This window comes from Pteronotus mesoamericanus, unplaced genomic scaffold (assembly GCF_021234165.1).
Source record: "Pteronotus mesoamericanus isolate MK-2021 breed Mesoamerican mustached bat unplaced genomic scaffold, CSHL_Meso_final contig_46, whole genome shotgun sequence".
Classification (NCBI taxonomy): Eukaryota; Metazoa; Chordata; class Mammalia; order Chiroptera; family Mormoopidae; genus Pteronotus; species Pteronotus mesoamericanus.
In genome coordinates this window covers 7,707,003-7,720,815 of record NW_026555170.1, presented here as the reverse complement: position 1 = coordinate 7,720,815, position 13,813 = coordinate 7,707,003, and the positions used below count along the sequence as shown (strand labels likewise).

The 13,813-nt window shown below is 35.7% G+C and overlaps 1 protein-coding gene across 1 annotated transcript in view; it reads right to left on the bottom strand.

Moving 5' to 3' along the window:
* Positions 1-8,588, bottom strand: part of G2E3 (G2/M-phase specific E3 ubiquitin protein ligase) — a 67,143-nt gene extending 58,555 nt beyond the window's left edge. The window contains exon 1 of the mRNA XM_054577904.1: positions 8,487-8,588. The gene's annotated coding sequence lies outside the window, so the exon portion shown is untranslated. The remainder of the gene's footprint in view (positions 1-8,486) is intronic.
* Between the last annotated feature and the right edge of the window lie 5,225 nt (positions 8,589-13,813).

Sequence of the window (13,813 nt, the reverse complement as noted above, 5' to 3'; positions counted from 1 at the left end):
TTGAATGTGGTTGTAGGGTAATAATATGGGTGTAATAATTTATAGTTTTAATTTGAATACTTCACCTAAAATGTCATATGGTGTGCTTGAGTGTGATACTGACATGTTACACAATTACATGCTTATGATTTTGTAAAAGAAAAAAAAAAGGGGGCATCATTTGTGCCGGACCCTGTATATGACACCAAAATCAAAAGCAAGATAAAAAGAAGCAAAAATAAATAAATAAATCGAACTACACAATCAAGGGAGTGACAAGATAATCTACAAAAATGGGAGAAAATATTAGAAAATCATTTATGTGATAAGGATCTAGTATTCAGAATATATAAGAAACTCTTACAACTTGACAACAAAAAGACAACTCAATTTAGAAACAGGCTAAGGGCCTGACTAGACATTTCTCCAAAAAACAAAAACCAAAAACCAAAACCAAAAACCAAAACCAAAAACAAAAACACAAAACAAAATTTAAATGGTCAAAGAACACACACAAAATATTGCTCAATGTTATTAGTCATTAAGGATACACAAATGAAAACCACAATGAGTACCACTTGATACCCCCTATGATGACTATAAGTTTTGTTATATAAGGGAAAATAACAAGTGTTGACAATGATATGGAAAATTGGAATCCTCATTGTTACACTGTTAATGGAAATGTAAAATGGAGCAGCTACTGTGGAAAACAGCTTGGCAGTTGCTCAATACATCAAACCCAGAACTACCATGTCACCCAGCAATTACACGAAGTACTTAGCCAAAAGAATTAAGGACAGATATTCAAACAAAAACTTGTACACAGAATAGATTGTAAACAGACCTATTCACAATAGATAAAGTATAGAAGCGATTCATTTGTCCATCAACTGATGAATTAGGTACCAAAAATGTGGTATATCCATATAATGGAATATTATTCAACTATAAAAAGGAATGAAGTAGAGACATATGTCATATCATGAACCTCAGGAACATGCTAAGTGAAATGAAGCAGATACAAAAGGTTACATATTGTATAAACCCATTTATATGAAATATCCAGAGTAGGTAAATCCATAGAGACAGAAAGCAGATTTGTGGTTTCTAGGGTCAGGACTGGGGAATGTGGAATGACCACCTAATTGGTATGAGCTTTCCTTTTGGGGTGATGAAATGTTTTTGAACTAGACAGAAGTAATGGTTGCACAATACTGGAAGTGTACTAAAATGTCACTGAATTGTAGACTTTAAAATAATTAGTTAATTTTATGGATGTGAATTTTTCTTCAATAAAAAAATGTTAAATGTACACATAAAATATGATGCAACCAAGAGAAATAAAGGCATATGTCCACTGTACACAAATGTCCAAAGCTGCTTTATCTGTAATAGCCAAAAACTGCAAATAACCTGAATGTTCATCAACAGACAATGGACAAAACAAAAAGCGGGATATTCATAAAATGGAATACATTTAACTAAAACTCTTTGAACTGTACTCCTAAAGTGGGTGGATATTATTCTATACAAATTATATTACTAGGCAGGTGTTTAAAAGTTAACAACCTTCTTTAACAATGAAGATATTTGTTTAAATTAAAAGGAAAAGCAGCATGTAAGGAGTTTGTAAGTCACCACTCCATCCTAACAACAAGAGCTGAAAAGGCTGAATAATGAATAACACTGCTGGAATCTGTAAGAGAAAAGTGGACACAGAGCATACCATTGCCCCCAAGACTGAAGAGACAGTGAATACTGGGAGTCACAGGCTACCTCCAGAGAGACACACCAGCTGAAACCACTGTGGAATCCAGTACTAACGTTGGGAAAACCATAACTGTAATTGATTCATTGTTGGAGGCTCAGTGCGGACAACTCTGTGATTTAAAAACTCCAGGGGGCCGCAGTCATGGGGCTCTCTCACAATATTGTTGAGATTTACCATGAGGAACTTGACAAGGATCCCACAGTAAATATAAGAGAAGAATTTCCTTGTGACTTCAGCAACATTCTGAAATATACCAAAGCACTCTGTCCGTCAAAACACAGCCTGCCCTCAGGAAAGCTAGGTTAACCAGACAGAGCCTAAACTGCTTGTGCATTATCAGAGCCTAAATGACCTGGAGTAAAGGAAATACCCAACTACAGTCCATTCTAGCCATTCTGACCTACACAATGGAGGAGAAAAAACCAGAAATATTTGTAAAGTTCAGAGTCCGAGCCTTAGGCTTGTAAAAAGACTGAGACCTAATCATAGGCTATAGAACACTTCCACTTTCCCCATACCTTACCACCACATTACTAACAGCCTATTCACAGCAACTCCCTTTCCTGAGTGCATCATGTTGGCTATCAAGAAAAACCTTGATTACAAGGTATACCTAAGGGCAAAAAGGTATTACAAGGTATACCTAAGGGCAAAAAGCACAACTTAAAAAGAGCAAACATCAGAGCCAGACATGGCAGGGATGCTGGAATTTTATAAAACGAGAAGTATGAAATAACTACAATTAATATGAGAAGGGCTCTAATGGAACAAGAAGCAAGTATACAGGAACAAGATGGGCAATATAAGCAGAGCTGGAAATTCTATGAAAGCACCAAAAGGAAACACTAGAGAGATCAAAAACATAGTAACAGAAATGAAGAATGCATTTGATGGAATTACTAGTAAACTGGACAAAGCACTGCTGAGATTGAAGATATCTTAATAGAAACTTTAAAAAACTGAAAAGCAAAGACTGAAAAAGAAAAATCAGAATACCAAGCAGTGTGGGAGAACTAGACAGTATAACATACATATTTTGGGAATGCCAGAAAAAAAAGAAAGGAACAGAAGAAATATTTGAAGCAATAACAAGTTAATGTGAGACACCAAACCACATATCCGGGAAGTTCAGAGAACAGCAAGCAAGATAAAATTCCCCAAACTACACTTAGGCATATCATTTCAAACTATGGAAAATCAAAGATAAATTTAAAAATCCTAAAAGAAGCCGGGTGGTGGTGGTGGGGCGGGGGGGAATACTTACTTACAGAGGAGAAACAAAGGTAGGAATTACATACAGCTTCTCAGAAACCATGCAAGCAATAAGAGTGAAATATTTAGTTTTGGGAGAGAAAAAAATACCAACCTAGAATCCTGTATCTTGTAAAATTATTCTTCAAAAGTGAAGAACTTCCTCAGACAAAAACTGAGGAAACTTGTTGCCAGTAGACCTGCCTTACAAGAAGTGTTAAAAGAAGTTCTTGAAAGAGAAGGAAAAAAAATATAGGTCAGAAATTCAGATTTACGTAAAGGAAGGAAGACCATCAAATAAGGAATACGTGAAGATAAAATAAAAACTTTTATTTTTCTTATTTTTAACTGATCTAAGAGAAAACAATTTGTTCAAAATAACAGCAGCAACAATAAATTTGATTATGTACTAGTTGTGAATGTATACTGCATGCTAGGGAAACCACTAAAAAATGTTGGGGGAAAAAAAAGATGTATAACTGATACCCTAAGAGAGAAAATAAAGTCAAATAAATTGTTCAATTAAAATCACAAAAGGTAGCCCTGACCAGTGTGGCTCACTTGGTTGGGTGTTCTCCCACAAAAGGTCATCGGTTCAATTCCCAGTCAGTGCACACATGAGAGGCAACCGATTGATGTTTCTCTCTCACATTGATATTTCTCTCCTTCCGTTCCCCTCTCTAAAAAATAAAAATAAAATTTTAAAAAATTGCAAAAGGTAGACAAAAGTAGGACAAAAGAACAGGCCAACAAGTAGAAAATAGTAGTAAATACGGTAGATATAATTCCAACTATATCAATAATCACTTTGATGTCAAAGGTCTAAAGTACCAAATGAAAGACTGATTTGTCAGAGTAGATTTAAAAAAAAAAAATTAGACCCAACTATATGTTACCTACAAGAAACTTTAAATATAGATTTATATTTAAAACTAAACAAGTAGAGAAAAACATACCATGCTAACACTAATCCAAAGAAAGCAGGAAAAGCTTTATTAATTTCAGACAGAATAGACTTCAAAGTAAGAAAACTTACCCAAGATAAATAAGGGCATCATGTAATGATAAAGGGGTCGATGCTCCAAGAAGGTATAACAATACTTAAGATGTATGTGCCTAACAAGAGTGATATGTGAAGCAAAATCTGAAGGAATTGCAAAGAGAAACAAATAAATCCACTAACATAGTTGGAAACTTCAACACTTCTCCATCAGAATAGGATAAATCCAACAGGCAAATAATCAGTAAGGGCATAGTTGAATTCATCATCAATTAACTGGATGTAATAGACTACTACATCTAACATCAGGAGAATATACATTTTTCTCAAACTTACGTGGAATATTCACCAAGTCAGACCCATTCTAGGACATAAAGCAGAACTTAACAAATTTAAAAGAACAGAAATCATATAATGTCTGTTCTCAGACCATAAAGGCATTAAACTAGAAGCCAGTAACAGAAAGATAATCAGAAAATCAAAAACTCACAGATACTAACACACTTTTAAATAACACAAAGGTCACAGAAGAAATCTCAAGAGAAAAATACAAGGTATTTTTAACTATATGAGAATTAAAATGCAACATATCAAAATTTGGGGGATGCTGTAAAAGCAGTGCTCAGGGGGAAATGTAGAGCACTGAATATGTATATTTAAAAAGATCCAACTGTTGTATTCTGGAAAAGGCAAAACAATGAAGATGGTAACAAGATCAGTGTTTGCGGAAGGGGGATGCATAGGTGGAGCAGAGGAATTTAGAACTATATTACACTATAGTATTTTTACTCTGTATGATACCACAGTGATGGATACGAATCATTACTGGTAGGTATTTGTCTAAACCCAATGAATGTACATCAAGAGTGAACCATAATTTAAATTATGGATTTCGAGTAATTATCATCAGTCAGTATAGGTTCATCAACTGTAAGAAATGTACCACTCTAGCGCGAGATATTGATAGAGAGTATGCATGTGTGGGGGCAGAGTGTACATGGGAAATCTCTATTCTCAATTTGTTGTGAACCTAAAAACTGCTCTTAAAAATAGTCTTGACAACAAAAAAGGAGAAGTAATAAAGTTACAAGTTTATATTGACTTACTTTATAACTAGTCCTTAGGAAACATGTTCCCCACCCTCTTCTGCATATAGGCTCCCTATGCCCATTGTTCATGTTTCTTCATGATACTACTGTCATCTCAGCACGTGAAAACTTTTCTAGCTTGGTTCCCAATAGCTTTTTTGTATCCCAACTCCAAATTCAAGAGAAATAATGTGAATGGCCTGGCCTACATCAGATATTCAGCTCTGAGGTAAAATACCTGGTACTACTTTGGCTGAAGATGATAAGTGGAACAGAAGCATCCTTAGACCAAATCCCTACCCCTTGGTCCTTAGAATGATGTTCCTACATTGTTGGACAGGTTTTCAAAGGAAAGTTTGTGGGCAAGGTCAGATAACAGTCTTAACTATTCAAACTAAAAAGAAAGGTAAACCTGTTTTTCGATCCCTTGACATTTTAATTTAGAATTGATGCAAAAATGAACATTCATGTACAAATGAGGCTAATTTTCTATTATAAAGTTAATTTTTAAATTACACTTAACATGTTATTTCTATAATTAAAAGAAAACTGCACTAGGAGGAAATTAAACACAAAAAAATAACTTTTTTAATTATTAAATTCTTTGGTGCCTGTTTCTTCATCATAATATGGAGATAAAATAGCTCTAAGTGTGAAAATACATATACAGGATTTGGAGTTATGTGAATGTTAGCAAATATTGCTTTTAATTTTCCCCCACTTGAAATGTCTTCTAAGCCAGTGATTTCAATATCTATTTTTCCATATTTGTGAAACTTACAAACCATATGATGTGACTAAAATCTCTCCACTATACTACACAGAATTATATTATCTCAGCATTAATAAGATACAATGTGTTAACTTGTTAAAATAACAAGCACTCATTGAATATTAACAGTTTCAGAGTATAAGGACCCACTGTTGTGCATAAGAATTTGCAGATAAAAAGACAAAGAGGACAAGAACTCTCAGTCTAGGGTTATGATGTCTTTAACTAAATGGAGGTGGAAGAAGCACTGTCTGGGGAAATCTGGGACAATATCTGAAACTCACTGGGTAAAATTTTAAGGGGAAATAAAAACAGTCAATGGCTAAGTATGCATAAAAATGAGAGAATGGATTTGAGGAACTGTAGTATGGATAAAACATCACAGGTTGGAAAAGGGTGGTAAAATATTATGACGATGATGTTTGGAAAGAGAGATTGGGACCAGATTGAGAAGGGCTTTGTAAAAAACAGCCAAGAAATTTGAATTTTATATGGTAGGCCATGGGGAGTCATAAGAGATTTTTTTATGGAGCAACATTTGGAAGGAGAGACTGCAGAAAGGGGCAGGGAGCATAACTTACAAAAAAAAAAAAGGCATAAACTTTCTAATTAAATCTAGCTTCTAACCCCAGTTCAAACATTTTATTAGTTGTGTGAAAACAAATTACTGAAGCCCTCTTAGCTTCAATTTTATCTGAAAGCAGGGCATATCAAGGTTATTTGTAAATAGTGAGGTAATGTATGTAACGTGGCTTGTATAATGCTTAGTAACTCAACAGGAGGTATATGTATCATTTACTATGTGCTACACACTATTCTAAAATGTGTATATGTATAACTTTGATTCTCACCATAATCCTACAAGGTAGGTATTATTTATCCCCATTATACAGTTGTGGGAACTGAAGCACAGAAAAGTGAAACAGCTTTCTTAGGTCACACAGCTACCAAGTGGAAGAGATGGAACCACTGGCTCCAGTTTCACGCCCTTAACTAATATATTATAAAGCCTCTTTAGGAAAGATCAAGTCAGTGTTTTTGAACACTGGCCAAATTTTCAAACTTTCTAGTTAAATTAATAATTAATAAATACAGATTCCTCAACCCCATCCTCCAGACCTACTCTGAGATTTGAAGTGCAGGAATTAGCACTTAAACAAACCCTTCATGATGATATGTACAAAATAGAAACGGAAACTCACTGATTTAGGCAGACAGAGCAAATACTCAATGAAAAGAGTCCAGGTAAGGAAAAGAAAAAGATTAAAATGTAGACACTAACCATTTAAAAAATTACCATTTGCTGGTGGTTTACACAAAACAAGCGGAACAGCTGCTTGTACTCCCTAGGAAAGTAGAGCTAATGTCTTTGCTACAGCCTTATGCAAGATGTTTAATTTTCAATGATCATAAATACTGAATATTTAAATCTAATTTTTCCTGATTATTAAAGGAACAAAAATTCATCAGCAGGATGGAAGAGTGGGAGTAGTCAGTATTGGATGAAGGAACGTCTGAGTATTACTAAGTACTACTTTTTAAGAACTATTTATACACCTATACGGTGTGAAACCCTGGTGTTAAAATCTTTAAAAAAAATGTGTTTCTATAAAGCAAGACAAAATTAGTCTGACAGATTTCAGTAAGGCAAGATATTTAATTTCTATACATTTAAAGTACTCATTTATAGTTTACACTTAGGGCACACAGTTAAACTATTCCAGAAGGCATCACTTTGTTACAGGGTTAGATAGATTTTGATATTTTATATAGTTCATCATTAAAAATAAATAAGCAAAAACACACAAACAAACATGCACACACAAGAACCAAACAAAGAAATCCCATACTATTAATATGAGTAGAGTATTTCCAAAATGACTCCACAATAACCCGGCTGGCCAATGAATGAAGAGAATGAGAGCAGATCTGTGGAACCTTATTGCTATTGTTAGCAAACTGAGACCCTTGTGAATCACCACTACTATTATAGTAAGTTTAAAGGAGAAAGAGTCTCGGATTTTTGTGGTATATGAAATATGTCAAGGAGTGAAAGAAAAATATCCGGGTTTTAAATACAAAGGATACTCAGATTTCAGTTTAAATCCCTACCAGGCGTTTCAGACTGTCACTTCCCTGCGGTCTAGAATAATAAAGGCTACTGCGGGCACTCCTCTTAGGGAGGAACTCGGAGCTCTGTTGAGCACCTCGTCATTCCAAACCTGTCCCCCACCTTCCATTTTTAATAAAGGAAGGTTCTTTTACCTGTGGTAACGCTTCCACAATTAGCTATAACTATTGTTGAAGCTTCAGCATTCCAACCTAATGGCGGAAATGCTAAACTGCGATTACCAGAAAGTCAGAAGTTAAACAAGACTTAATCTCGGGGCTGTGGAGTCTCTGAATCCTCAACATTATCCGAATCGACTTGTATACGCCCGGGAAAAGCTCCCCAGCGCCCTGACTTCTCAAAGTCCCCATACCCGGTCCCGCCATCCGACAAACCCTAAGGCAGTCCAAGGCCACCGCTACACTCTGCCGCCTCCCGAACTCCAACTCCAGGGGACGGTTCGGCTTCTCTCCCTGGAATACTCCATTTCTTCTCATTCCTCTTCCACTCACCAAAGCACGGGAAAGAAGTTCCAGAAGGGCCGTGTCACTTTTCAGTTCTCGCGCTGCAACAACCCAGACATTCCCATCCAACGGCCTCCAAGATTCAAAATCTCCACTTCCGTCCTCAACCCGGAAGAAGAGCTCAGCCCCGCCCCTGAGACACAGAACCCCAGGCGACGGGGGAGGTGGAAAGGATGAAGTGCAAAGGCAGGGTCTATGCTTTTCGGTGCTATCCCGGCTGTGTCCACGTCACTTTAGTTTCCTTTGTCTCGCTCCTATTTAGGTCACAGCCAAGTCCGAGTGCAGGGTTGGTGTTTCTGTCTGGTGACTCTTGAGAGGACCCTATTGTTTTAGAAAAGGGCAGAGATGTGCTAAAGTTTCCCTCCTTCAAGGAATAGGGAGAATTAAAGCAGTCATGGAGCCCGGATGTTTTTATTCCTCCCCTTAGCCTCGCCAAACAGTAGCAATAGCAAAGAGTAAAAAACCAAACCCTCCCCAAACTTAGGACGGGGTTTCCCTGGGCCGCAGCAGTCCTATCCCAGCCGAGACAGGACTTTTAACCTCTTTCCCTCCTGTTTGAGGAAGACAAAAAAACCAACTGCAGCTCCACTAAAAATTGAAAATAAGTTGTAGGACCAGTACTGGCCCACAATAAAATATTTGAGGATGAGTGTTAAAAAGCGACAAGTCTTTTTTTTTTTTTCTTCTGAGTTCATTTTACAAGTTGTCCTGTAAAATTCTTGGGAAATAGCGTTATTTTCTTTTACCAAGGACCGCACAGTATATTCTTTATCCAAGCATCTCAAGCTTCTGAAGGAATACGCGTGAGAACCTTAAGAAGAGAAAGGAAGGACTGAACGGTTTGTAGGTACACACACACACACACACACACACACAAGGACTGAACGGTTTGTAGGTACACACACACACACACACACACACACACACACACCCAACCCCGCCCCCGCACCCCACCAAATAAAAACTAAACAACTGATCTTGATGTGGCCGCCAGTTCATCCTGATATCTAATGAGCATTGATTTACCTAAACTGATCAGTTTAAACCAAATCATGATAGAACAATTTCTACCTTCATCAGAAGTGCAATTTGAAGGATTAGATTTCTGGGGATTTATTTTACAGATAATCTGACACAAGGAGGTATAAATCTATTAACTGATGTACTATTTCTAACAGTGGAAAATAGGAAATAATCTGAATGTCTATCAATAAAGAAATGATTAAATAAGTTTTGACGTTAGGATCTGATAATGCTGACACTGTGTAGACACTAAAAGTAATGAAATAAATCAGTAGGTAGTCAAAAAAAGATCATCTTTAGGCGGACTGTATATGGTATAGTTCTTTACAAGTCTGTGACTATGTATGGCATGCAAGTTTCTGGATGGATACATACACTGTAAAAAGTTATCTCTGAGGGTCAGGTTGATAAATAAGGATAGGAAGAGACTTTATACCTTTTGCATTATAACCAGTGAATTTTTCAAATAATAAGCATGTTACTCTTGCAATTTTGTTTTTGAAAGAAGATAGTTAGAAATTCATAATACCCTAGATACAGAATCAGGTTTAATAAATGTACAATGTTTGAATAGTGTGGGTCCATTCATTCCTTCATTGACTCATTCAACAATTATAATGGTTTGGCCACACATTTTGTATTCATGATAAGTTATTTACATTATTTAATGTCCCACATTTTAAATATATAGTTGCTTCAAATATCTTGAAGGCAGAAACTGTCATATATTTTTCTGTCTTTCACATTCTTGGCATCTGCCTGCCATTAAGTTTCATTCTTCACAGAAATTAAATGTTCGAGTTAATCTACAAAAGTTAAATACACTCAAACTGCCCTTGAAAAGCTGTCAAAACAATAATAAAATACTATATATAGTAAATATGTAATTTATAATCTTTCTAGAATTTATTTTGTCATATAGTGTGCAAATAGAAACCTAACTTTGTATCTTCCATATTGATAGCCAGTTATTGCCATCTCTTATTGATTTATAAATGAAATATCTCCTTCCTATTAAACCGAAATGCCACTTTATAATATATTAATATACAGGGTCCGTCACAAATAACGTCCTTTCTTTATTACAAAATCTTTTTTTTTTTGTTTGTGTGTGTCTGTTCTTATGCCAGTACCAGACTGTTTTGATTACAGTGGCCTTGTAATATAGTTTGATGTCAGGTATTGTGATCCCTCCTACTTTGTTCTTCTTTCTCAAAATTGCTGCAGCTATTCAGGGTCATTTATGATTCCATATAAATTTTTTAAATGTTTGTTCTAGATCTGTGAAATACATCATTGGTATTTCAATAGGGATTACATTGAATCTATAAATTGTTTTGGGAAGTATGGACATTTTGATGATGCTAATTCTTCCAATCTACGAACATATGTGTATGTGCTTCCATTTATTTGTGTCTTCCTCAACTTCTTTCTTCAGTGTTGTAAAGCTTTCTGAGTGTAGGTCTTTTACCTCCTTGGTTAAGTTTATTCCTAGGCACTTTATTTTTTTTCTTGCTATAGCAAATTGGATTTTTTCCTGATTTCTGATTCTGGTATTTCATTGTTGGTGTACAAAAATGCCTTTGATTTCTGAATATTAACTTTGCATCCTGCTGTTTTGCTAAATTCACTTAGAAGATCAAGTAGTTTTTTTGGTGGAGTCTATGGGGTTGTCTATGTACCCCATCATGTCATCTGCAAACAATGACAGTTTTACTTTGTCCTTTCTGATTTGGATTTCTTTTATTTCTTTTTCTTGTATGATCGCTATGGCTAGGACTTCCAATACTATGTTGAATAGAAATGGTGAAAACAGACAACCTTGTCTTGTTCCCCATCATAGTGGGAAAGCTTTTAGTTATTGCCCATTGAGTATGGTGTTAGCTATAGGTTTTTTTATATATGGTCTTTATTATATTGAGGTATGCCTCCCTCACTCCCACTTTGCTGGGTGTTTTTATCATAAATGGGTGCTGTACCTTATCAAATGCTTTTTCCTCATCTATTGAGATGATCATGTGATTTTTGTCTTTCTTTTTGTTTCTGCGATGTATTATATTTATTGATTTGCAAATAGTCAACCATCCTTGCATCCCTGGGATGAATCCCACTTGATCATGGTGTGTGATCTTTTTGATGTATTGCTGGATGTGCTTTCCCAATATTTTGTTGAGGATTTTAGCGTCTATGGTCATCAGCAATATTGGCCTGTAGTTTTCTTTCTTTGTTGTGTCTTTATCTGTTTTGGGGATTAGCAGGCTGCTGGCCGCAGAAAAAAAGTTTGGAAGTCTTCCCTCTCCTTGGTTTTTTGGAATAGCCTGAGAATGACAGGGGTTAGCTCTTTTGTAAATGCTTTGTAAAATTCTCCTGAGAAACCATCCAGTCCCTGGCTTTTGTGTACCAGCAGTTTTTTGATGACTGCTTCAATTTCACCAGCTGTTATTGGTCTGTTCAGGCTTTCTGCTGCTTTTTCATTCAGTGTTGGAAGGTTATTTTTTTTCTAGACATTTGTCCATTTCATTGAGGTTTTCAAATTTCTTGGCATATGCTATGAACAATAGTTTCTTATAATCCTTTGTGTTTCTGTGGTATCAGTGGTTATTTCTCCACTTGCATTTCTGATATTAGTTATTTGGGTCTTCCTTTTTTCTTGATGAGTCTGCTTAAAGGCTTGTTGGTTTTGTTTATCTTTTCAAAGAACCAGCTCCTGGATTGATTGATCCTTTGAATTGTTCGTTTAGTCTCTACTTCACTCAGTTCTGCTCTGATCTTGATTATTTCCTTCCTTCTACTCACTCGGACTTTGTTTGTTGTTGTTTATCCAGTTCTTGAAGATGTAGGATTAGGTTATTTATTTGAAACATTTCTATCTTTTTAGGTAGGCCTGTATTGCTATGAACTTCCCTCTCAGGACTCCCTTCACTGTGTCCCAGAGGTTTTGGACTGTTGTATGTTCATTTTCATTTGTTTCCAGAAACTTTTCAATTTCTACTGTGTTCTTCAATTCAGAAATGGTATTCTTCATTTCCTCTTGTCGCTTATTGATAGTTTCTATGTCCTTTTCCATGCTGATATAGTTTGCAGTAAGTTCCTCATAGTTTCCCTGTAGTTTTTGGTAATTCTCCCTGAACTCCTTAAGCTCATTAAGCTTCCTTTGAACCATTGTTTTGAACTCAATAGCTGATAGTTTACTTGCCTCTATTTCATTTAGTTCTATTTTTGGGGATTCCTCCTTTCCCTTCAATTGAGGTTTCTTTCTTTGTCTTCCCATTATTTGTGAGACTTTTTCTTTTTTGCTTTTCCTTCTTAAATTGACCTCTCTTGACTTCCTGACTTTGTGGTGTTACAAAAGCTTTATTATAAAATCATAGTCACATAATTCTGTAACATTGCAATATCATACTCATGCCCCACCATATGACATTTTAGGTAAAATGTTCAAATTAAAACTATAAATTATTATACCCATATTATTATCCTACCAGCCACACTCAAGCAGGCCTTACTTTTGCCGGATGTTTTATTATTATATAAATATATATATGATGGGAGGAAATTAGTTTTACTGTTGTTTGTATGGAAAATAGTAGAATAATAAAAAATAATACAAGAATGAATTCTGTTTCACATACTCACAAGTGTAAACCTACTTCTGCCCCAACAGGTATATTGATTTTTTTTTTTATTACAACTATATAGGCAAGTTTTAAAAAAATATTTGGCCCTGGCTGGTGTGGCTCAGTGGATTGAGTACCTGCCTGTGAAATGAAAGATCACAGGTTCAATTCCCTGTCAGGGCACATGCCTGGATTGTGGGCCAAGTCCCCATTGGGGGCATGTGAGAGGCAACCAATCAATGTACCTCTTGCACATTGATGTTTCTCTCCCTCGCCTTCTCCCTTCCTGCCCCTCTCCCTAAAAATAAATCAATACAATCTTTCCTTAAAAAAATTTGTTCTGTGAGTTTTGCTTAGTCAGTACTTCTTTGGTACCCTTACTGAATTCTTTAATTTCTTCCACAAAAATATTGACAAAGTTATCAGCCAGGAGCCTTGATATCAATCAGACTAATGAGATTAATGTCTCAATAGTAGTGGAGAATCCCTGAAAGTCATTGACATATTTTTTCCCATATGACTAGCTGTGTTTGACTGCATAAATTGCCCAAGGCTGGTGTTCATTGAGTGGAATTTCAGGTTATCTGCACTACTTACACTATCATTCCTTTTTTCCCAGATTGAGAATAGGTGAATTTGAATAGAACCAGTATTCAAGTAATGCTACAATATTTC